At 36.3% G+C, this 25,534-nt stretch overlaps 1 protein-coding gene and 1 pseudogene across 6 annotated transcripts in view; one reads left to right on the forward strand and one right to left on the reverse strand.

The window, feature by feature from the left end:
- Positions 1-25,534, reverse strand: part of RSRC1 (arginine and serine rich coiled-coil 1) — a 447,819-nt gene that overhangs the window by 110,662 nt on the left and 311,623 nt on the right. The window lies entirely within an intron of this gene.
- LOC105612978 (heterogeneous nuclear ribonucleoprotein A3-like) lies at positions 11,815-13,286 on the forward strand (annotated as a pseudogene).

A 25,534-nucleotide genomic window follows, 5' to 3' on the forward strand; every position in this document is an offset into this window, starting at 1 on the left:
CTCCCTCAACCACAGGCAGGATGTTGAGAAATTAGGAGGTTTGCACTTGAACTGTGAAGTTCAAGAAAACCTTAGTAGAGCTACAATTCAGGAAGCTACTACCACAGCTGCCTCTCAGCTTGCACAAAGGTAGTGACCTGACACACTGGAACACTGGAATAATGAAGAAGTACTCCAGGTCTCCACAACTGTAGCTGCAGAAAGATTGCCTCCATATCACTTTCGCTTTGAAAATCCCACATGAATAGATTTAACTGGTGGAACCTAACTCATATCTGGAGTCTTAGATGCAAAGAATTCTAGAACACATAAGTTTCTGCTATCCAGTGTTTGCCGTATAGAAAAGCAGGCTACAAAAACATTAGAATAAATGCTAGGTGCCAATTCAACATTTTATTCACCCCTTAATTTGTCAGATATCTTTCTAAATGTTTAATATGTAATACTAACTCATTCAGTGCTCACAAGAATCCTATATGGTTTTTATTTCTTAACTTACCAGTTAAGAAAACTGAAATGCACAATAAGGTATAACACAGCACTCGGGGTTACACATTTTCTAAGCAATAAAGCCAGGATTCATGGCCAGATTATCTGACCCCAGAAAAGTCTCTACTTTCCCTTAGTACTGTTTCCCAGAAATGGTAGTTCTGTCTCTTTAATGATGAGGATGAAATTATTTTCTACTCAGTTTTTTTTGTTGTTGTTGTTTACTGTATTGATCAAACAGGTATGCATTATCACTTAATATGTATACAATGAGGTGGCATTTCAAAGGCATCAGTAGGCTGAAGATAGCTAAAACAATCTGGCTGAAGGTTTATTAGACATAAACATGCAACACTGAGAATGGGAGCTGGACTCCTTTCCAAGAGCAAAGCAAAATAAATAATACTATCACTCTGGCTAGGGGGGGAAAAAAAGACTTGAAATAAAATGTTTGAAATGGGAGATGATGTTCACTGCTTCCTCAGCTATGGTTTCACAGAGGTAAACACAGCAGTATATTTCAAGAACCAAAAATAATTTATACTCTTTGATATAATAATTCTACTCAGAATGCAAGTCAAAGAAGCTGAAAATAAAAAAAATCATGAAAATATTCATTAAGCATTATTTTAACAAAAAGCAATTATATGAATATATATTCATCTAGGTAAGTGGCTAATGTGTTTCTAAACAAAAATACAGTCAATAAAATTAAGCTAAATAAAATTATGTTGGGAAAGTCACTATAATAGGAAAGTAGATGCAAAAAGCAGAATTAAAATGCATTTACATGATATAAACATATAGATAAGCAAAAAATAAAAAAACTGATTTATTATATATTATAAATTTTCTCATGTAATTTGATCTCTTTCTGAACTCTCTACAATGTTTCAGGGATTTGACTGGTGATTCCTAAACTAGTAACACATATATTTTACTCTTTGGTCAAGCCCTATCAACCTCACTATCATGACTTTAAAGTTTTTGGCTATACTCATGAAACTCGGCTTCTAAATAAATTTTAGTATCACTTTTGTTAAATCTCCCCAAACTCCTCCAAACCAAAACTATAATGAACACAATCCTATTAGGATTAGCATAACTGCTAAAGCCATGAATGCATTACTTTGAAGAAAATGGAAATCTTCATAATATTGAATCTCCTGTCTGAGAGCACAGTATGTGTTTTCATTTGTTTAAATCATTTGTCTTTTAGCAAAGTTTAATAGTTATTAGTCTAGGCTGTGACCTTTCATTCCAGACCCCTGTCCTTTGAACTCCCCTCTTTAAACACAAACTTTTTGAAGAAGTTATCTAAACTCCGTCTCACTTCTTCAGCACCATTCATTTTCTTGTTGTGCAGTTGTGTCTCGTTCTTTGTGATCCCATAGACTGCAGCATGCCAGGCTTCCCTGTCCTTCATATCTCCCAGTGTGTGTGCGCTAAGTCGCTTCAGTCATGTCTGACTCTTTGCAACCCCTATGGACTATAGCGTGCCAGGCTCCTTTGCCCATGGGTTGCCAATTTTCTTCCAGGAATCTTCCCAACCCAGGGAACTAACCCACATCTCATGTCTCCTGCATTGGCAGGCATGTTCTTTACCACTAGTGCTACATGGGAAGCCCACTATTTCCTGGAGTTTGCTCAGACTCATGTCCATCGCAAGAACACTGGAGTAGGTTGCCATTTCCTTCTCCGATGCGTGAAAGTAAAAAGTGAAAGTGAAGTCGCTCAGTCGTGTCCGACTCTTAGCAACCCCATGGACTGCAGCCTCTGGCCATGGGATTTTCCAGTACTCTTGCTTGGAAAATCCCATGGCCAGAGGAGCCTGGTAGGCTGCAGTCCACAGGGTCGCTAACAGTCAGACATGACTGAGCGACTTCACTTTCACTTTTTACTTTCACGCATTGGAGAAGGAAATGGCAACCCACTCCAGTGTTCTTGCCTGGAGAATCCCAGGGACGGGGGAGCCTGGTGGGCTGCCATCTATGGGGTCCCACAGAGTTGGACACGACTGAAGCGACTTAGCAGCAGCAGCAGCATGTCCATTGAGTTGGTGATGCCATCCAACCATCTCATTTTCTGTCATCCCCTTCTCCGCCTGCCCTCAATCTTCACCAGCATCAAGGTCCTTTCCAAGGATTCAGCTCTTCGCATCACGTGGCCAAAACACTGGAACTTCAGCTTCCGCATCAGTCCTTCCAAAGAATATTCAGGGGTGATTTTCTTTAGGAATAACTGGTCCTCTCTAGTATATTCCAACCTGGCTTCTAACTTTATCACTCAACCAAACTGCTCTTCATTGACCTCTATGTAATTGAATTCACTTGATATTTTAATTTAAAATAAAAGTAATAAGTAATATAATATTGCAAATCTATTAAAAACAAAGATTATAATATGATGTAAATATAATATATAATATAGGTATTATAGGATTCAAAGTAATAGATGTTAATATTTTATCATGCCTATTTCCCTATATTTTTGTTATCATCTCTAGAGTTGTTGGATTTCTTAATTTCTGACAACCAACTGGTCTGAAATGACATTTTCTTTATATATATATATATGGAGTTCTCTGATTCCTAGATTTTTCTCTTCAAAAACTGGTCACTATGGTTTACTCTCCTCAGAATTTCTTCTATCCTTGTTCTACTTTACTTTAAGATTATTTATCTTTTTCTTATTGATTTATAGGATTTAAAAGGTTACCTTACATATTCTATACGTTAACAATTTGTCAATTACATACATTGCATTTGTTCTCCCAGTATGTGGCACATCTTTTGACTTCATTGTACCTTTTATCAGAGGTATCTGATTTTACTGTATTTTAAATTTTAAATATTTAAATACTTTGTTTAAGAAATCCTTTCTTATACCTAGACTGCAAATCTGATCTTCATTTTCTTCTAAAAGTATTAAAATTTCACTTTTTACATTTAAGCTTTCTGAGATTTCCATATGAATAATCAATTCTTTCAGTACTACTACATATCATATATTTTTAAAAAATACCCACCCCTCATTTGTATGCAATAGCAAGCTCTCATGGAGAAGGAAATGGCGGCCCACTCCAGCATTCTGACCTGGAAAATCACATGGACAGAGGAGCCAGGCAGGTTACAATACATATGGTCACAAAGAGTTGGACACAACTAAGCAAAGAATGCTCAAACTACTGCACAATGGCACTCATCTCACACGCTAGTAAAGTAATGCTTAAAATTCTCCAAGCCAGGCTTCAGCAATACGTGAACTGGGAACTTCTAGATGTTCAAGCTGGTTTTAGAAAAGGCAGAGGAACCAGAGATCAAATTGCCAACATCTGCTAGATCATCAAAAAAGCAAGAGAGTTGCAGAAAAACATCTATTTCTGCTTTATTGACTATGCCAAAGCCTTTGACTGTGTGGATCACAATAAACTGTGGAAAATTCTGAAAGAGATGGGCATACCAGACCACCTGACCTGCCTCTTGAGAAATCTGTATTCAGGTCAGGAAGCAACAGTTAAAACTGGACATGGAACAACAGACTGGTTCCAAATAGGAAAAGGAGTACGTCAAGGCTGTATATTGTCACCCTGCTTATTTAACTTATATGCAGAGTACATCATGAGAAACACTGGGCTGGAGGAAGCACAAGCTGGAATCAAGAGTGCCGGGAGAAATATCAGTCACTTCAGATATGCAGATGACACCACCCTTATGGCAGAAAGTGAAGAAGAACTAAAGACCCTCTTGATGAAAGTGAAAGAGGAGAGTGAAAAAGTTAGCTTAAAGCTCAACATTCAGAAAACTAAGATCATGGCATCCGGTCCCATCACTTCATGGCAAACATGGGGAAACAGTGGAAACAGTGGCTGACTTTATTTTTGGGGGGCTCCAAAATCACTGCAGATGATGACTGCAGCCATGAAATTAAAAGACCGTTACTCCTTGGAAGGAAAGTTATGACCAACCTAGACAGTACAGTAAAAAGCAGAGACATTACTTTGTCAACAAAGGTCCATCTAGTCAAGGCTATAGTTTTTCCAGTGGCCATGTATGGATGTGAGAGTTGGACTCTAAAGGAAGCTGAGCGCTAAAGAATTGATGCTTTTGAACTGTGGTTTTGGAGGAGACTCTTGAGAGTCCCTTGGACTGCAAGGAGATCCAACCAGTCCATTCTGAAGGAGATCAGTTCTGGGTGTTCGTTGGAAGGACTGATGTTGAAGCTGAAACTCCAATACCTTGGCCACCTGATGTGAAGAGTTGACTCATTTGAAAAGACCCTGATGCTGGGAAAGATTGAGGGCAGGAGAAGGGCACAACAGAGGATGAGATGGTTGGATGGCATCACTGATTTGATGGACATGGGTTTGGGTGGACTCTGCAAGTTGGTGACGGACAGGGAGGCCTGGTGTGCTGTGATTCATGGGGTTGCAAAGAGTTGGACACGACTGAGTGACTGAACTGAACTGAAGCATACACATGAATGCACACACACACACAAGCAAGCTCTCATATGTTTGTGGGGAGGTTTCTGGGCTCTCTATTCCTTTCCACTGATGACACCATTTAGCTTTTATTCAGAATCTTATTGTCTGTAGCACAAATCCTCATCCTTCCTTTTTTTCCTTCAAAGTTGTCTCAGCTACTTCTGGCAATCTGCTGTTCAATATGATTTTTTTTTGAATGGAACTTTTAAATTCTATATTTTAAAACAGAAACATTTACAGATTTAGGTTGCATTCATTAAATAAAAACTTAACACACACATCCCATCAGAAGCACTTCTATTCTGGGACTGGGGATGGACTGGTGGTAAAAAATGTTAACAATGTTTGAACCACACAGTGAAAACTTGTTCTGTTTAAGAAAATTCTGTGAAATGACCTACTGACTGTTACTGTGGTTCCTGATGCCAAGGTCTTGCTGGGCAGGTAAAGTTTTCAAATCTGGAACCAATGATTTGCCCATACACTTTTCATCCTATTATGTTCTTCTATTGTGGTTTCTATATTTTCTTTCTTGAATCACTTAAACATATTTATAGTTTCTTTTTCTTTGGGAGGGGAGGTACACCTGCTTAACAACAGGCATTTATTTTCTCAATAGTTCCGAAGAGTGGAAGTTCAAGGTGCCAGCAGGATTAGTTTCTCCTGAGGCCTTTCCCCTTGGCTTGCAGAGGGTCACCTTCTCACTAAGTCCTTGCATGGCCGTTACTCTGTGCACATACAACCCTGGTGTCTCACTCTCTTCTTATAAGAACATCAAGTCCTATTTGATTCAGGCCCCACCCTTGTTTATTTATTTACATTTTATGGTGTGGTATGAGGATATAACTTCATTTCAAATTGCTAAAAATTTGTAGCTGTGTCATGCATTGATTTATTCTTGTAGTTTTTACTAGGGCTTTTAAATCTGTATTATAAATATTAACCTGTACTTCCGTATTTTTGTACTATCTTTGTAAAATTTTAGCATCATTTTAGTTTTTATTTATTATCTATGAGGAACCTTGTAATATAGTAAAACTAAATAACAAACCAAAATCCTAGCTCTAATAAGTAATGTGGCAGAACCTGGGTTTGAAGGCAAGCTTTCAGGCTCTAAATGACATAATAGTTCTTATCATGTTGGTCTGCCTCCATTTCATTTCTTCTTTTTTCTTTCTCTATTATTTCAGATAGCATATGTTTTTCATTTATTTTAGAGACAGCACATGCTAAATGCAATTTAGTATTTTCTTACTCTTCTGTGGTACTATATTTCAAGAGTCAACTTTCTGCTGTGTTTTTAAGGCAATGCTCCCATTACAGGATTTGAGTTTGTTTCATTAGCCTGAGGTCACTTTCCCCCTCGATACTTCTCTAAGAATATTCCATTATCTCAGATTCTCTAGATGCCAATTATTCTATCATTACTTGACCTTCCCACAATCATATTTCTAGATTTCATTAATTCTACTTCCAATATATCATGTATTTTAATCTGCCTACTTCTTCTCATAGTTACTGTCATTACTCTATACCCTTCACCATCTTTTATTTTAATTACTGCAATAATCTCACTAATCTTTCTAAACTTAGCTTTGTGATAACTTTATCATCACTATCACCACAACCTTTACATAACCACCAAATTCACTATTCTTACTACTGGCAGATGGATTTTCTAAGAATGAATTCTAATCATATCAAGCCCCATGTTGGTTTTCCATTTGGGAGAAACAAGCAAAGCTCTAAAATTAACATGGTTTATAAAGCTATAAGTTATCTGTCCTTTGCCTACCTTACCAGCTTTATTCAAGTTATTCTCAATCATCTTAATCCTTATGTGTTCATACACATTGGTCTTTTGTTTTCAAAATGTACCATGGTGCTACTGTGATCAACGTCCTGTTTTGTCTGGGACTTCCCCAGTTTTACCATTGAAAATGTCACATCTTGGGGAAACTCTCCTCAGTACCAGGCAAATAACAGTTAAATTGTTGTTGAATGGAATGTAACAAAAAAAAAGTGAATATTTTAGCCTTGGCTATATATGGTACACACACACACACACACACGCGCTCTCTTATTAGTCAATTCTTTTCCTTCATTGAATTTATAAAAATTATTATTGGCTTAATTGTACAAATAACTCTCTTCTATTTGCTTTACCTACCAGAACATAAATTCCATGGAGGCAGGCTCCTTGACTTTTACCTAGCACTAGTCTTTGCCTCGGAGAAGGCAATGGCACCCCACTCCAGTACTGTTGCCTGGAAAATCCCATGGATGGAGGAGCCTCGTAGGCTGCAGTCCATGGGGTTGCTAAGATTCAGATGCGACTGAGTGACTTCATTTTCACTTTTCCCTTTTATGCATAGGAGAAGGAAATGGCAACCCACTCCAGTGTTCTTGCCTGGAGAATCCCAGGGATGGGGGAGCCTGGTAGGCTTCCATCTATGGGGTCTCACAGATTCGGACATGACTGAAGCGACTTAGCAGCAGTAGCAGCAGTCTTTACCTAGCAATAGTCTTATTTGCACACAGTAAGTGCTCAGTATAATATTTTTAAATATCAGTCAAGTTTCTTTTAGCAATTTTATACTTTTGTTGCTAGGGGAATTATATTTTTTATTTATACTGTATAGATAACTTCAAGTATATAGAAAAACTGTTACTTTATATATATGTTACTTTGTATCTTAAAGAAAACTAGGAATTTCATTTATGTTGAGTTTGTACATTTGGATAATCATAAGCTCTTAAGATCTGAAAAGGATCTTAGAGACCCCCAAGTTCACTTCTCTCATTTTTATATGTGAGAAAAATTGAGGCCCAGATGTCAACTGACTTGTTCAAAGTGATACAGCTAATTAGTGGCAGAGCCATTCCAAGAACCAAGACCTTACTACTTTCAGAACAGTAATCTTTCCACACTGCTAATTAGAGATGATCATAGTTCCTTAGGCTACCACAGAGTTGTAAAACTCTGACTTAGATTCTTGTCTGTTTGGTTTATTTACTGAGTGTCAAGCAAATCATTTAAAATCTTTTCATGAGTTTTAGTACTTTCAGCCAAATTTGTTTCCTTATTCGTAAGAGTGAACCACTTAACCCTCTAAATGTAGGGTGAGTTCAGGTTTGTTTTGCTTGCTTTATTCCCCGCGCCTAGCACAATGCTTGGCATCCACGAGATAATGCTGATGTAACAAATGACTGAATGTGCTGAATGTGTGAGTGCATATATCAAAACAATTTATGATACATGATAATGGTAAACAGGTAAATTCTTCAAATCTTTTTTAAATTGAAGCTTTTGGGGGTCTTACTTATGAGAAGGAAAGGAGGGAGGGAGAGAGGGAGAGGCAGATGAACATAGAGGAGAGAACGAGAAATAGGTAAAGAAAGAATGAGAAAGAATGAACGTGTGTGTGTGTGTTAGGGGGAGGGTATGTGTTCACATTAGAGAACCACCTCTACCTATTTCAAAGGTTTGTTAACATAAAAAAAGCTACACTAAAACTTGCTGCTAATAGAAAGGGCTAAACTTTGAGTGTGAAACATTAGTCTCTTCTGTGCTACATTTCAAGTGTCTATTATATGATTCTATTCTATCTTCAGGCTCTTAGAAGACATGTCTATTTCATGAGGGTCTATCTATGCACCATAACAAAGTACAAAGTACCTAATATCTTCAAATTTATAAAGGCAGCACAAAGGGAGGATGTATCGTTACCTGCTCGGCCTATATATGAAGTAGGCGCCAACTCAAAATGCGACTGTCAATAATTCAGATCTTTTATGAAATAAAAACACAAATCATTTGATTTTAGCATGGGAAAATAGAATCTGTAGACCTTTCAGTCATTGGCTTAAGTGACCTTCTTAGATCACTCAAAGTGGATCGGTACTGTAACTCAGGGCACTCTCCACTTTTTTCAGAAGAATAAAAATCAGGCACAAAACAGAACTCAAGTTTTTAGTTAGTTACAAATGAACTGTCACCTAGGACAGTAAAAATTATTTGCTTGAACCATCCCCACAACTGGTCACTGCCCATTGTGTATTGTGTTGTGGTCCTAGGCCATACCAAAGCCAGAACACCAGTTTTTTTTTTCCATGTGATGGAGAAAAAAATGATAAGAAGATGCACAGGTCATAGCAGTAAGCACTATTCAGTGGGGTCCCTGCATCGCATAATAACTTAATGAGAAATCTTTGTAAAAGCCAACATTTTAAATATTTCACTTATTCTTACATTTGCACTGAATATATTTTAACACTTGCTAAAATTTGATAGAAGTGTATTGACACGATTCATATATATTTTTAATGACATTCATTAAAATGTGACCAAAGCCAATTTACTAGGTATTTAATTGGGCTTTCACCAATCGATTAGCAAAATTTAAAAACATCATGTTGAATATTTGCAAGGTAAACCTTACTTTTATTTGCCATCTTAAAAAAATCATGGCATAGACTCTAGCTGATACCCACTTGCTTTACTTTCAGCTCTTCAATGCTAGAAAAATAGTCTTGAATGAAAAAAAAAATCTTAAACCCCTTTCTCACTGGGACACAATAATGTTTCTTTACAAAATTCATTTGATTAAAAACTTGGACCGTGTATTTTAAATGTAGAGTAAACCATATTTTGAATCCCTCTAGGTGAGGTCCCTTGCTTGAAATGAATTCCAATAAACTGGTTGATGAGAACCGACTTACAAGAAAAAGGAGGCTTTGAACAGTTTCAATGGCAGGAAAGTTATCACTTGATTTATTTCATCTGAAAATTTTAATCAAATGAACAAATTAATCTTACTTTTCTGGGAAGCTTTTCTCAAATCTGACATTTAATGGCAATACTTCTGAAAATTTTCTAGGACCATAATGAGAAATTAAGTAAGATGAAGTATGAAATGATTTGAAAATGTCTGCTCTGCTGAAGGTTGTAAAAATTTGGGAACTGTTTTGTTTATACATTCTTGTCCTGAGATGGATGTAGCATTGATACCTGAAAAACGCTGGACTTTCCTGGAAGTGTCCCCTTCTCAGCCTACCTTCTTGCAGAGGTAATAGGCTAGCTAACTAGGAGGGTGTTCTCTTCAGGCTCTGGGTTCTCATAAAAGAATGTCACCCCATCACCTGTTCATTTGATCTCTAAAGTTTAAGATTCTACCCCCAAATCAACCACATAGAGTATTTCTCAGACCCTTTTAAGAGCAGAGAGGATTAAAACAACTCCTATTACTTCTAGTATAAAAGGCTGACTGAATGAAAGTTCACATAGAAGAATTATTATAGGAACAGGCATTCTGCTTCTCCATATATACTGGGTTTTAATTAGATTCAAGCAGATCCATCAGAATACTATATTCTTGGATCACATTTTCCTAAGACACTAAATTTCACTATGATGCTTTTTTATGGCTTTTATTGATAGATATTAAAAGCATGTGGTACATGAAATCTATTATTTCATTTCTTACAATTATGATGTTGAGGATATTATACATTATATCACATGACGATGATGATGCTAGTATATTAAAAGCCACATAAAATAGCACTTAAATATTTACAGTATTTCATTTAATAAAAAATGCTCTACTTGAAGCCCCATGTAAGAATTCCCTTTTAGGGAAAGATTCGTGGTGAAACTTTTAGTTCTCTGTGATAAACTGCTTTTGTCAGGAAATCTAGAAAAAGTAACAGCAATTCTATAGGCTCTTTTGATGTGTGAAATTTGTTCTGTTTTATTCTCCTGCTCTTGACTGAATAATGAATATTTTTCCTTTTTATGATATTTAAAAACTCGTATATCATCACTTTATTACGGTGTTATAAAATCTTTCAAATAATTTATAGAAGAAAAAAATAAATTAACAGATGAGTAAGAACAAATGATTAATAAATCTATATAAATGGAAAAATTTGGGTAGTGATATTCTCCTTATAGGTGTATTCTGACAATCAAACAAGTTAAAGTGTATAAGCAGTCTAGCACCTGGGACATAGCATGGCCTCAGTTTCCTTACATAATCAATTCTCTTCAGATGTACTATAAAATTTTGCAAATAAACTCATCACTCATATACTTACTTCTCATCTTTTTTCCATAGTGAAAATGTTTTATAGGAAATTATAATAGTTTTTCCCACTCACCATATTGTCCCCTTAGGGAAATCTCAGAGTGATTTTTTTCCACAAACTTAGGTAACTTTTGACTTAACACAGAAAAAAGCTACAGGAGAGGTTAAAAAAAGAGAAAAGGAAAAAAAGTGTATGTGAAGCAGAGACCTCTCAAAAGTAAAAGAAATACCTTCAAATAAGCAGAGCGATGGCAGTATCAAGGTAGCTTTGCGAGTCTGGCGGCCAAATTGGGAAGGGAAAAAAATTATATATGAAGATCATGTCATATGTTAAATTTAAAAATATTTATAAGATATTTTATAAATTATAGGTCACATCTCAGATGTTCATTCCACTGGCATGAACATCTGTGACAACATGAAGTGCTGTGTTGAGAATTTGGAAGTTATACCTTGACTCGGCATAAAAAAGTGCACTGATCAACTACTACTGCATTATAAGTGTAGCCTAGTGAGTGGTGACTGATTTTCCATATTTCTCATCTCTGTTCTATACAAAATAAGACAATAATAATAATGATAATGTTAAGAAAACTGGCAGTTATTATATAATGTCAGTGAAAGGACAAGAAATATACATATTCAAACAGATGAAGAAATGTTGAAATTACTTTTGTGCTATACTTATACATGTTATCACAGAGCTTAAAATTTTTTTTTCACAGACATTCTTAAGAGTTTATTCCTGGGAGTTGGAAGAGGCGAGTCCGGTCTCAAAATGGAGGTAAAACCGCCGCCCAGTTGCCCCAGCTCGACTCTGGCCATGGCCGCCGCGGGGAGGAGGATCATGATCCCAAGGAACCTGAGCAGTTGAGAAAGCTGTTTATTGGTGGTCTGAGCTTTGAAACTACAGATGATAGCTTAAGAGAACACTTTGAGAAATGGGGCACACTTACAGATTGTGTGGTGATGAGAGCCCCCAAACAAAACGTTCCAGGGGTTTTGGTTTTGTGACTTACTCTTGTGTTGAAGCAGTGGATGCAAAATGTGTGCTCGACCACACAAGGTTGATGGGCGTGTAGTGGAACCAAAGAGAGCTATTTCTAGAAAGTGAAAGTGAAAGTGAAGTCGCTCAGTCCTGTCCAACTCTTTGCCACCCCATGGACTGTAGCCTACCAGGCTCCTCTGTCCATGGGATTTTCCAGGCAATAGTACTGGGGTGGATTGCCATTTCCTTCTCCAGGGGATCTTCCCAACCCAGGGATTGAACCTGGGTCTCCCGCATTGTAGACAGTCGCTTTACCGTCTGAGCCACCAGGGGAAAACCCCTGTTTCTAGAAAGGATTCTGTAAAGCCTGGTGCCCAGCTAACAGCGAAGAAAATTTTTGGTGGTGGTATTAAAGAAGATATAGAAGAATGTAATCTGAGAGACTACTTTGAAAAGCATGGCAAGATTGAAACCATAGAAGTTATGGAAGACAGGCAGAGTGGGGAAAGAGAGGATTTGCTTTTGTAACTTTTGATGATCATGGTACAGTTGATAAAATTGTTGTTCAGAAATACCACACTATTAATGGGCATAATTGTGAAGTGAAAAAGGCCCTTTCTAAATAAGAAATGCAATCTGCTGGATCACAAAGAGGTCACGGAGGTGGATCTGGCAACTTTATGGGTCATGGAGGAAACTTTGGAGATGGTGGAGGTAACTTCGGCCATGGTGGAAACTTTGGTGGAAGAGAAGGCTATGGTGGTGGAGGTGATGGCAGCAGAGGGAGTTATGGAGGAGGCGATGGTGGATATAATGGATTTGGAGGTGATGGTGGCAACTATGGTGGTGGTCCTGGTTATAGTAGTAGAGGAGGTTATGGTGGTGGTGGACCAGGATATGGAAACCAAGGTGGTGGATATGGTGGCGGTGGTGGAGGATACGGTTACAATGAAGGAGGAAATTTTGGAGGTAACTATGGTGGTGGTGGAAACTATATATAATTTGGAAATTATAGTGGACAACAGCAATCCAATTAGGGACCCATGAAAGGGGGTAGTTTTGGTGGAAGAAGCTCGGGCAGTCCCTATGGTGGTGGTTATGGATCTGGTGGTGGAAATGGTGGATATGGTAGCAGGAGGTTCTAAAAACTCAGAAGAAAAGGGCTACAGTTCTTAGCAGGAGAGACAGCGAGGAGTTGTCAGGAAAGCTGCAGGTTACTTTGAGACAGTTGTCCCAAATGTGTTAGAGGAACTGTAAAAATATGCCACAGAAGGAATGATGATCCATAGTCAGAAAAGTTATTGCAGCTTAAACAGGAAACCCTTCTTGTTCAGGATTGTCATAGCCACAGGTTGCAAAAAGTGCAGCTATCGATTAATGCAATGTGGTGTCAATTAGATGTACATTCCTGAGGTCTTTTATCTGTTGTAGCTTTGTCTTTTTTTCTTTTCAGTACATCAGGTATATTGCCCTGTAAATTGTGGTAGTGGTACCAGGAATAAAAAAAATAAGGAATTTTTATCTTTTCAAAAAAAAAAAAGAAATAAAAGAGTTTATTCCTATGCCAAAAATACCAAGTGACTTCCATGGTCAAATTTCCTGGGAAATAATTCCAATAATATTTATTTCCTTAAAAATGTTACTTTGAAGATAGGAAAAAAGTTTACCCTTGTATGTCAGTTATTTTTGCTATATAGCAGCCCAAACTCATGCTTCAAACATCCACATTCATTAACTGTGAACATTACATATTTGAAAATCATTGCAAATTTGAACTTGAGCAGGATCCAGGTAGAGTAGCTCCATGCAGCATCGAATGGGGCAACACAAAGACTGGGACTGACTTGATGGCTGGTGGGCTGAAGGCTGCTCACTCATGTGCCTGATGGTTGTTCCTGGCTATCAGCTAGAAATTCAGTTGGATTTGTCAATCAGAATACTTATAAAAATAAACAAATGGGACTTAATCTAACTTAAAAGCTTTTGCCCAGCAAAGGAAACAAACAAACAAACAAAAGATAATCTAGAGAATGGGAAAAAATATTTACAAACAATGTGATCAACAAGAGGTTAACATTCAAAATAGACAAACAGATCAAAAACTCAACATTAAAAAACAAACATGAAACATATAATTATCATATGTAAAATAGATAGCCAGTAGGAATTTGCTGTATGATGCAGGGTGCTCAAACCTGAGGTTCTGTGACAACCTAGAGGGGTGCAATGGGTAAGAGGTGGGAGGGACATACGTATACCTATGGCTAATTCATGTTGCTATATGGTAGAAACTAACACAATATTGTAAAGTAATTATCCTCCAATTAAAAATAAATTTAAAAATTAAAAGAAACAAACAACTCACAAGACCTAAACAGACAACTCTCTGAAGACATACAGATGGCCAACAGGCACATGAAAAAATGCTCAACATTACTAACTAGAAAAATGCAGATCAAAATTACAATGAGGTCTCGCCTCACATTGGTCAGAATGGCTATCATCAAAAAGTCTACAAATAATAAATGCTGAAAAGGGTATGGAGAAAGGGAACCTTCTTACTTTACCTTCTTACACACACACACACACACACACACACACACACACACACACACACATGAATATTACTCAGCCATAAAGAAGGCAATATTGCCATCTGCAACATAGATGAACCTAGAGATTATTATACTGAGTGAAGTAAATCAGACAGAGAAAGACAAATATTATATGATATCAATTCTATGTAGAATCTTAAAAATAATACAAATGAATCCGTATACATAGACTCACAGACAGAAAAAACAAACTAAGTTACCAAAGGGGAAAGGGATTGGGGAGCAGAATAAATTGGGATTATGGGATTAACAGATACAAACTATTATACATAAAATAGATAAGCAACAAGGATTTACTGTTTAGCACAGGGAATTATATATTATAATAATCTATAATGGAAAAATAATCTGAAAAGATATTATATATGTGTGTTTGCATATATATGTATATCTGAATCAATTTTCAGTACACCTAAAACTAACACAATATTGTGAATCAACTATACTTCAATAAAATAAAGTGAAACAAACTGAAACTATCAGAACAGTTGAGAGAAGAAAAAAAGTTAACAAAAGGAAAAGAATAAAAGAAAACTAGAAATTAGATAAAGGAAATTATTCTATATAAACTACCAATAGGATGTTAATTCAAAGTATGAAATAACTAATTAAAGAATGCATTAAATTTGAGAGCACAAAAATAGATATTGAGCATGTGTGATACATACCTAGTGATCTTCAAGATAAAAGATATGGCTATATGTTCTGATACTTAGAATTCTTTGTGACATAATAAAGGAAAAGTCTTGATATATCACATCTTAAATTCCATGAAACTTTAAAATCAAGGAAAAATAAAATCTAATAAAGCAAATTAGAATATCTTATTAAAAACAGAATAATCTGTATAAGTCTATGTAAATTATGTATTTTAAAGTCAAATACTATAATAATGAAGGTTTCCATGGACTAATTATAATTTGTTTTAACATAATTCAAAGTATTAGTCTTGTTAAGCTCTTCATCTTGTTGAAGGAGCAAAGATATAAAATTGTTTTAATTGTATGAGATAACAAATAACCAACTGTTTTTGTTGAAAAAAAAAAACCTTTCACTTTCTATAGTGAGTTCTGGTTCACTTTCTATAGTGAGTTCTGGTTCAATCAACTCACATGACACTGATAATAACAACAGTAATAATAAACAAAAGTCAGTATTTACTGAGTTACCATGTACTAGCAATCATTCTAAGCTTTACATATGTAAAGTTATTTAATGCTCAACATTAATATCCCATTTTTTACCAGTTAGGAATCTGAGGCACGAAAACTTCAGTAATCGCCCAAAGTCACTCAGTTAGCTAGTAAATGACAGAGCCAAAACTAACAGAGGGAGTCTAATTCCAGAGTCCCATATCAAACCTAGCACATTCTGTAAAAGGCAAAAAGGAGCAGTGTACATGACTGAAAAAGCATTCTTCATACTCTATGAAAACAATTTTAAAATATACAGAAGACTCTTCCAAGCTGGATCATTTCAAGAACAACACAACAATAAAATAAAACTTGACTATTTCTCAAACCATATCTCTTTAGAAACAGGAAGTAGGTCATAGAGGTAAAAATCAAAAGAAAAGAGATGATAATAAGAGAGATAGTCATAATATCACCCCTGCTTTCCTGCCTCACACTATCTTCATGAAAACACAATGAAAAAGACTGATTGTTTGAAAAGAAGCAAATACAGGGGCTACGGAGGATACTTTCAACTAACAATGAAATCATGAATGACACCTAACAATACTGCTATTGAATGTAATTACAGATGATTTATTTGTATTTAGCAAGGGTTGCTGAAGGGTTAAACTTGGAACAAAATTTCACTTTATTCCATCTAAGTCAATACCTTGTGGAGAAAGGATGTGCTTGCAAGAAACTGGTAACACTCAAAATTTGCAATCTGCTGGTTTTTTTTTTTTTTTGTATGATCAAATAGAATTTCTAAGGATGGCTTAAAAGGAAAATTAGAGAGAAATTAACTGTAAAAGCTGCAAATTAACTGTAAAAGTGAACTGTTTGTTAGGATATTTCTATGTAATTAAGCTTCCAGCTCAGTAATGGAGAGTACTAAGATTTTAACTTAACCCTTTAAGAGGATGATTTATTGGACTGTCAAGGGGGATAAGGCCTACCTATACCATTAGATTTTCTTTTTAAATAACACTTATTTTATGACTTCCTGGGTGGTTATGATTGACAGATGACCTATGAAAGGTCTAAAGAAACAAGAACAGGATTTAGGCAAGAAAATCCATTTTCATAACAGTGTGGTAGTTAAGTTCTACGATACAGATCTGCAAAGGAAATACAGAACTTATTCACTCAGGTGGAGGATAACTAAGACTTCCAACAGAAGGTGACATTTGAAGTGATTCTTAAAAAAAATCAGTAAAATTCAGGCAAGAAAAGTGTTAGACACTCAGTCATGTCTGACGCTTTTTGACCTCAAGGACTATAGCCTGCCACGCCCTCTGTCCACAGAATTCCCCAGGCAAGAATACTAGAGGGGCAATGGTGAAAAAATGAAAGCATTTTCCCTAAAGTCAGGAACAAGACAGGGTGCTCATTCTCGCCATTACTATTCAACATAGTTTTGGAAGTTTTGGCCACAGCAATCAGAGCAGAAAAAGAAAAGGAATCCAGATTGGAAGAAAAGAAGTAAAACTCTCACTGTTTGCAGATGACATGATCCTCTACATAGAAAACCTTAAAGACTCCACCAGAAAATTACTAGGGCTAATCAATGAATATAGTCAAGTTGTAGGATATAAAATCAACACACAGATGTCCCTTGCATTCCTATACACTAACAATGAAAAAACAGAGAGAGAAATTAAGGAAACAATTCCATTCACCATTGCAATGAAAAAAATAAAATACTTAGGAATATATCTACCTAAAGAAACAAAAGACCTATATATAGAAAACTATGAAACACTGGTGAAAGAAATCAAAGAGGACACAAATAGATGGAGAAATATACCATGTTCATGGATCGGAAGAATCAATATAGTGAAAATGAGTATACTACCCAAAGCAATCTATAGATTCAATGCAATCCCTATCAAGCTACCAACAGTATTTTTCACAGAACTAGAACAAATAATTTCACAATTTGTATGGAAACACAAAAAACCTCGAATAGCCAAAGCAATCTTGAGAAAGAAGAATGGAACTGGAGGAATCAACCTGCCTGACTTAAAACTGTACTACAAAGCTACAGTCATCAAGACAGTATAGTTCTGGCACAAAGACAGAAATATAGATCAATAGAACAAAATAGAAAGCCCAGAGATAAATCCATGCACCTATGGACACCTTATCTTTGACAAAGGAGGCAAAAACATACAATGGAGATAAGAATCTCTTTAACAAGTGGTGCTGGAAAAATTGGTCAACCACCTATAAAAGAAACTAGAACACTTTCTAACACTGTACACAAAAAAACTTAAAATGGGTTAATGATCTAAATTTAAGACCAGAAACTATAAAACTTCTAGAGGAAAACATAGACAAAATACTCTCTGACATAAATCACAGCAGGATCCTCTATGACCCACCTTGCAGGGTAATGGAAATAAAAGCAAAAATAAACAAATGGGACCTAATTAAACTTAGAAGCTTTTGCACATGAAGGAAACTATAAGCAAGGTGAAAAGCCAACCTTCAGAATGGGAGAAAATAATAGGAAACAAAGCAACTGACAAAGAATTAATCTCAAAGGTATACAAGCAGCTCATGCAGCACAATACCAGAAAAATAAATGACCCAGTCAAAAAATGGGCCAAAGAACTAAACAGGCATTTCTCCAAAGAAGACATATGGATGGCTAACAAACATATGAAAAGATGCTCAACATCACTCATTATCAGAGAAATGCAAATCAAAACCACAATGAGGTACCATCTCACGCCAGTCAGAATGGCTGCTATCAAAAAGTCTACAAACAATAAATGCTGGAGAGGGTGCAGAGAAAAGGGAACACTTTTACACTGTTGGTGGGAATATAAACTAGTACAGCCACTGTGAAGAACAGTGTGGTGATTCCTTAAAAGACTGAAAACAGAACTGCCATACAACCCAGCAATTCCACTGCTGGGCATACACACTGAGGAAACCAGAATTGAGAGAGCCACGTGTACCCCAATGTTCACTGCAACACTGTTTACAATAGATAGGACATGGAAGCAACCTAGATGTCCATCAGCAGACGAATAGATAAGAAAGTTGTGGTACATATACACAATGGAATATTACTCAGCTATTAAAAAGAACACATCTGAATCAGTTCTAATGAGGTGGATGAAACTGGAGCTTATTATATAGAGTGAAGTAAGTCAGAAAGAAAAACACCAATACATTATATTTGTATATTAATGCATATATATGGAATTTAGAAAGATGGTAATCATGACCTTATATGCGAGACAGCAAAAGAGACACAGATGTAAAGAACAGACTTTTGGACTCTGTGGGAGAAGGCAAGGGTGGGATGATTTGAGAGAATAGCACTGAAACATGTATATTACCATATGTGAAACAGATTACCAGTCCAAGTTCGATGCATGAAACAGGGCACTCAAAGCTGGTGCACTGGGACAACCCAGAGGGATGGGATGGGGAAGGAGAGAGGAGGGGGATTCGGGGTGGGGGACACATGTACACCTGTGGCTGATTCATCTCAATGTTTGGCAAAAACCACCACAATATTGTAAAGTAACTAGTTTCCAATTAAAAAAAAAAAAAGAATACTAGAGTGGGTAGCTATTCTCTTCTCCAGGCCATCTTCCCAATCCAGAGATTGAACTTGGGTCTCCTGCATTGCAGGCAGATTCTTTACCATCAGAGCCACCAGGGAAGTCACCAAAATCAGTGGCTCTGAAACAATAATTTGAATCACTTACATTTTATGGTTCTAGTAGAGCTCATCACAGTTAAATGAATAGGATTAAGAATCTTCAGATAAATTCAAAATCATTTGAATTATGTATATTATGATTCTCATCCCTTCCTCCTTACTCATTTTACACATTTCAGAAAGAAAACCTCTATGTAACTCTTTAGGGAAGTTGGAAATCAAGTTTTGTATTTTCCTATTAATATAAACCATAAAGAGAGATCTTTTAAAATTTAACCATCATCTTGAATTATCTTCAGAACAAAAATGGCAGATCATAAAGATACCAAACAATGTTTCACAACTGAAAGTAGAGTGAACATGGATATTGCTCTGTATCTTCAATAAATACCCTATAACTCTAGAGAATGAGGAAGAAGTAGTAGGTGGGCTGGAAAGAGCCACATTCAGTCATTCAGAATTATTTATAAACAACTCATATCCAGAATCTATCAAGAATTCCTTCAAGTCAATAGAAAAAAAATAAGGAAAAACATAACAGTAGGAAAATGGGCTAAACACTCAAGAAGGCACTTCATAAATTAAAAAATTTTTGTGCCTAACAAACCAGTGAAAAACTACTAAAGCTTTCTGATAACAGGAGAAATGGAAATTAAAAATAAAATGATTTAAGTCTGGCTAAAATAAAAAAGTCTGACAGTATTAAGTAACGGTGAGAAGTTAGAGCAATAGGAACTCTTATACGCTATTGTTGAGAAAAGAAACTGATATAACCATTTTGGAAAAGCTTTACATTGCCTCGTAAATTTGAAATCACACATACTGTATGAGACAGCATTCTACTCTTAGCTATGGAGTTTAGAGAACTTCATGTACACACAAGCGAGAATATAAACTTTTACAAGAATGTTCAGAGCAGCCTTGAATTAGTGCAATAAAAGTCCATCAATAGCAAAAAGGGTAAAAAAACCCACAAAACTCTATTATGTTCATACAATGAAATGATACAGCACAGAATCAACATAGTACAGCTACAAGCAAACAGATGAATCTTAAGAACAATATTGAGAAAAGACCCAGGAGAATATATAGTATATGATTCCAGTTCAAAACTGGGAAAATTTAACTATAGTGCTTAGTATTATATACTTAGGTGGTAAAATTATTAATAAAAGCAAGAGAGTGATTGATTACTATAGCATAGGGTAATGTGGGAGTTATAGGAAAAAGAAAATTGAGGTTTCCAAATACTAGTGAAGTGCTGTTTCTTGTTTTGGGTAGTATAACACAGGTGATGTTGTGTTTCATAATTCAGTGATATGTACATTTATATACTTTTCTCTGTATTTCACACTACAAAAGGTCAAAGAGAATTGTGAAATGCTGAAAAGCTAAAAATTCAAAAGAGAAATTATTTAAAAAACAACAACAACAATGGAGAATCTTACTGAGTACCTTCTATATGACAGGAACTATGCTAAGTGTTGAGGACACAGTATACAAAAGGGACACACAGTCTGACTCTCTAAAGGTCTGAGAAAGGTCAAACAAATAATTGTGAACATCATATTTAATTAAAAACTGATTGATTGCTATGAAGGAAAAGTTCACAAAATTTCAGAGACACTGATGCTATCTAGTGAACAGGTGTCAAGGCTTCTCTGAGGTATAAAATTTAAACTGAAACTTTAATAATAAGCCTAAATTAATCTGGGTGAGAGGATGGAGGTATCTATTTCAGGGAGGTGGAATAACATGCAAACCAAGGAACAAAAAAGCAGGCCAGTATGGAGTTTAGTAAAGGACAGTCTAAGATGAGGCTGGAGGAGTAGACATGGGCAAACCTGAAAGCACCTGGCGCCATACTAAGAATTTTGAAATTTCATCCCAGCGGCAAATGGCAGCCACCAAGGTTTTTTGCGTTTTCTCCTGCAGGGGAATGGCAGGTTCCGATTCATAGTTCAAGCTCATTCTGCGAACTATGGGATGTATTATAGTCTACAAGACTGTAGACTGTATTATGTCTACAAGACTGTAGACACATAAGATAGAAGGCTATTGCAGTGGTCAAGCCAAGAAATTTTGATGACTTTCTCTGAGTAAAGGCAGTAAAAATGGGATCAGTAGAAAGATTTAAATGCATCTTAGGTGGCTACAGACCATGCTAATAGAATGGAAGTGCCAAACTGCTGTTTTGAGCAACTGGAAAGATGTAATGAAGGGACAATGAAAGAGGAGCAGGGATGAGGGTGTGAGCAGGAAGAATCCAGGACTTTCCTGTTTGACAGGTAAGTGGAGAGGACAGGCAATTAGCTATGTAAGTCTTCAGTTCTAAAGAGAGTACTGGAATTTAGAAATTGTTATACATGGATGCTATCTGAAGTCCCGAGAATGGATTAGATCACTTAATATGAAAATATAGATGGAAAACAAGTAAGCACATTCCATGATGAACACTTAGGATTTAGATTTAGAAGGAGTTTACTCAACAATAGGAATGAGTGGCATAAAGGACAATTAAAGTGTTTGTTAGTCATTCAGTCATGTCTGACTCTTTGTGACCCTGTTAATTGTAGCCCTCCAGATTCTTCTGTCCATGGGATTTTCCAGGCAGGAACACTGGAGTGGGTAGCCATTTGCTTCTCCAGGGGATCTTCTCAACCCAGGGATGAAACCTGGGTCTCCTTCATTGCAGGCGGTTTCTTTACCATCTGAGCCACCAGGGAAGTTAAAGGACAATTATGTGGTTAACAACCCTGGCTTCTTGATAAACCACAAGTGTAAAAGACAGTGAAATGCTGAAGTATAATGATCACATATAGAAAATACTAACACCCTATTTTGTAAATACTAAACATGTAAAATTCATACTTTCACATAATAGCCAAAACAGTATCGAAATTTATCCTTTCTCAACCCTGTGCCTTACTATCTTATGCTTCCTTTATCTTGTATAATGATATTATCTAAATGGTTTTACCTTTCCCAAACTTGCTTATTTTCATAACCTATATTTTTCATTTACCCTCTTTAAATTTTTATTACTCCTGTGGTTCTAATGTTTCTTACCTAAAGCACTGTTCAGATCACAGTGCTCTGTGCATAGAGTCAAGAGTTCTGAAAAGCCTACCAGCCTTAATGAGCACCTGTGGCAGACTATGGTCCACAGAGTCTCAAAGAGTCGGACACAACAGACACGACTTAGTATGTATGACAACAGACACGACTTAGTATGTATGCACCACATGCTAGTTACTTTTACAGGATGAGGGATATGTTCTTGAAACAAATAAGCAAGATTCCTGCCCTTACATAGCTTACTTTCTAGTTGGGAAGCTTGATGCTAAGCCACTAATCAAGCATAAAATATGTTAGAGAGTAACGAGTGCCATAAAAAAAATAAAACAAATAAATTATGAAAGAAAAGAAATGAAACATTATGTTCCTCCACCTTTAACCATGCATCTAGACGTTTAATGGGTATCTGTATCCGCCACTTTATTTCTCCTGCATTGTATGAGAGTGCTTTCTCCTGGCCTCTAAGCTGCAGGAGGCAGGATTATAATTCTCCATATCCCGCCACTCCTTTTACCTTGCATATACTGAATTCAAGGGCACCATCGTTTACTAAGTCATTGGTGCTCCTAAAAGATGCCAAGAAATCTTAATTTTGTAAGATTTACAAGAATTCACTGTAAATGACCAACAGTGATTAAAATGTACATAAAATCTCTAATTTACTCATTTTTTTTTCTGCTATGGTTATCTGCTTCTGCTTATTCCTTAACTGCAGCCATGAAATTAAGCACTTGCTCCTTGGAAGAAAAGCTATGACCAACCTAGATAGCATATTAAAAAGCAGAGACTACTTTGCTAACAAAGATCCATCTAGTCAAAGCTATGGTTTTTCCTGTAGTCATATATGGATGTGAGAGTTGGACTATAAAGAAAGCTGAGTGCCAAAGAATTGATGCTTTTGAACTCTGGTGTTGGAGAAGACTCTTGAGGGTCCCTTGGACTGCAAGGAGATCCAACCAGTCTATTCTAAAGCAGATCAGTCCTGGGTGTTCATTGGAAGGACTGATGTTAAAGCTGAAACTTCAATACTTTGGCCACCTGATGTGAAGAACTAACTCATTGGAAAAGACCTTGACGCTAGGAAAGATTGAAGGTAGGAGGAGAAGGGGATGACAGAGGATGAGATGGTTGGATGGCATCACTAACTCAATGGACATGAGTTTGAGTAAGCTCTGGGAGTTGGTGATGGACAGGGAAGCCTGGCGTGCTGCAGTCCATGGGGTCACAGAGAGTCAGACACAATTGAGCAACTGAAGTGATTATTTAACTATGTTATATGGTCTTAATAATGTTTATATATTAGTTAATGTTTATCAAGATAGCAAATAACACTATCTGCATTACCACTACTGCTTTCTGGCTAGATGGCTTGTTACTTTTATCAAGAGGCTCAGTCTGCTGCCATTGCCTAAATTTAGCAAAGCAATAAGTTGTGCTTATGTTTACTCTTTGATATTTTCAACATGTCTTTGATGACTGAAAGTCCCTAAAAGCAACAGTTCAATAAATAAATTGCAAGGTTGAGAAAGTAAGTTTTAATACTGGCACAGTTAACCAGTAGATCAAAGCATCTACAGGCAAACTCAGCACAAGGAGAGAGGGTATGGTGGAATGTCCATTTTGAAAATGCTCCTCAGGATGTTGGGTATCCTCTCCTGACAACCCTAACCTCTAGACACAATCTCATTTCACAGATAAGAAAGCTGAGACACAGAGTGATTATTAACTGGTGAAAGTCATATGGACAATGAAAGGCAAAGCCAGGATTAGAATTCAGGACATCTGTCTCTTGTCCTGTCAGGATTGTTTTCGCTGTGTCTTCACTGTTTCTCGAATTTTTCAAACTGGGGCTCCATGAAATCTATGACATAGGGCAAGTAAGACTGAAAACTGTCATGTTAAGCAAAGTTAAAGAGGACTACTTTGGGGTTTCTTAAAATCTAAAATATGCTAATGTACATTGAGATTTTCCAAGAGAAGTATGTAAAATTTTCAAATGTATTCAGTGAAAAAAAATTTAACAGCAATCTTATTAACAAAGTAATACAGAAAATCATTTGGGGAATTTAAACCTGATTCCTTAATTTTTAACTCACTGTGATTTCATTAAAACACAATTGTAAGAAGCCCAGGAAGTATGGTTTACATATTATAAAGACTCTCTGAATTGATTTTACTAAACTACCAAATAGTGTAAGCTGTAATGCAATTATTAATTTCTACTTAGTCCTAGGTCATGTCACATGAGTTCATTACCCAAATGTGATATTTTGATCACTTAACGAACACTGTTCATTATATGTAAATTTCAACATACAAAAATAAACTATTTGTGTTTAACATACAAAAATAAACTATTTGTGTTTAGTTATAAAACAAAGGATATTAATGGTATTCTCTTTAAATAGATCTTAGTGGGTATTTGAAGACATACATAATTCCTGTAAATCATGTTTTATTTCCATTTCATGATGAAAGCATCTGAATTCTGCATTTCTGGCAAATATGTTTAAATTTTAATTTTTCCTTTGACAACAGGAATATTTGATTTCAACTGCTTTAAAATAAACTCTAAAAATCAATAACAAAGAGGACAAAGGAGTTTTGAGGCTGTGATAAAAATAGGTACTAAAATGCTACTGGTTATACAGGATCTGTTGTGAATAGGTCAGCTCAGGGTCCCAGGTAAACATCTTGTTTGTGTCCTGAAGCCTTGTTTTCTGCATGCCTTATATCTCAGTAGGGTCCTCCTACTTGGGTCTAAACATCGGGCCACTGCACCCTATCGATCTTCTTTAAATCTCCAGAATAATAAATTTCAAGGCAACACAGCAGAAGCCGACTAAAGCCCTTTAATTACATCACTGCTGAAAGGAAATCATTGATCAATGGCATTATGGGAAAATAAACTGCCCCCCAAACCAGATCAAAG

The sequence above is a fragment of the Ovis aries genome, chromosome 1, assembly GCF_016772045.2.
Source record: "Ovis aries strain OAR_USU_Benz2616 breed Rambouillet chromosome 1, ARS-UI_Ramb_v3.0, whole genome shotgun sequence".
Lineage (NCBI taxonomy): Eukaryota > Metazoa > Chordata > Mammalia > Artiodactyla > Bovidae > Ovis > Ovis aries.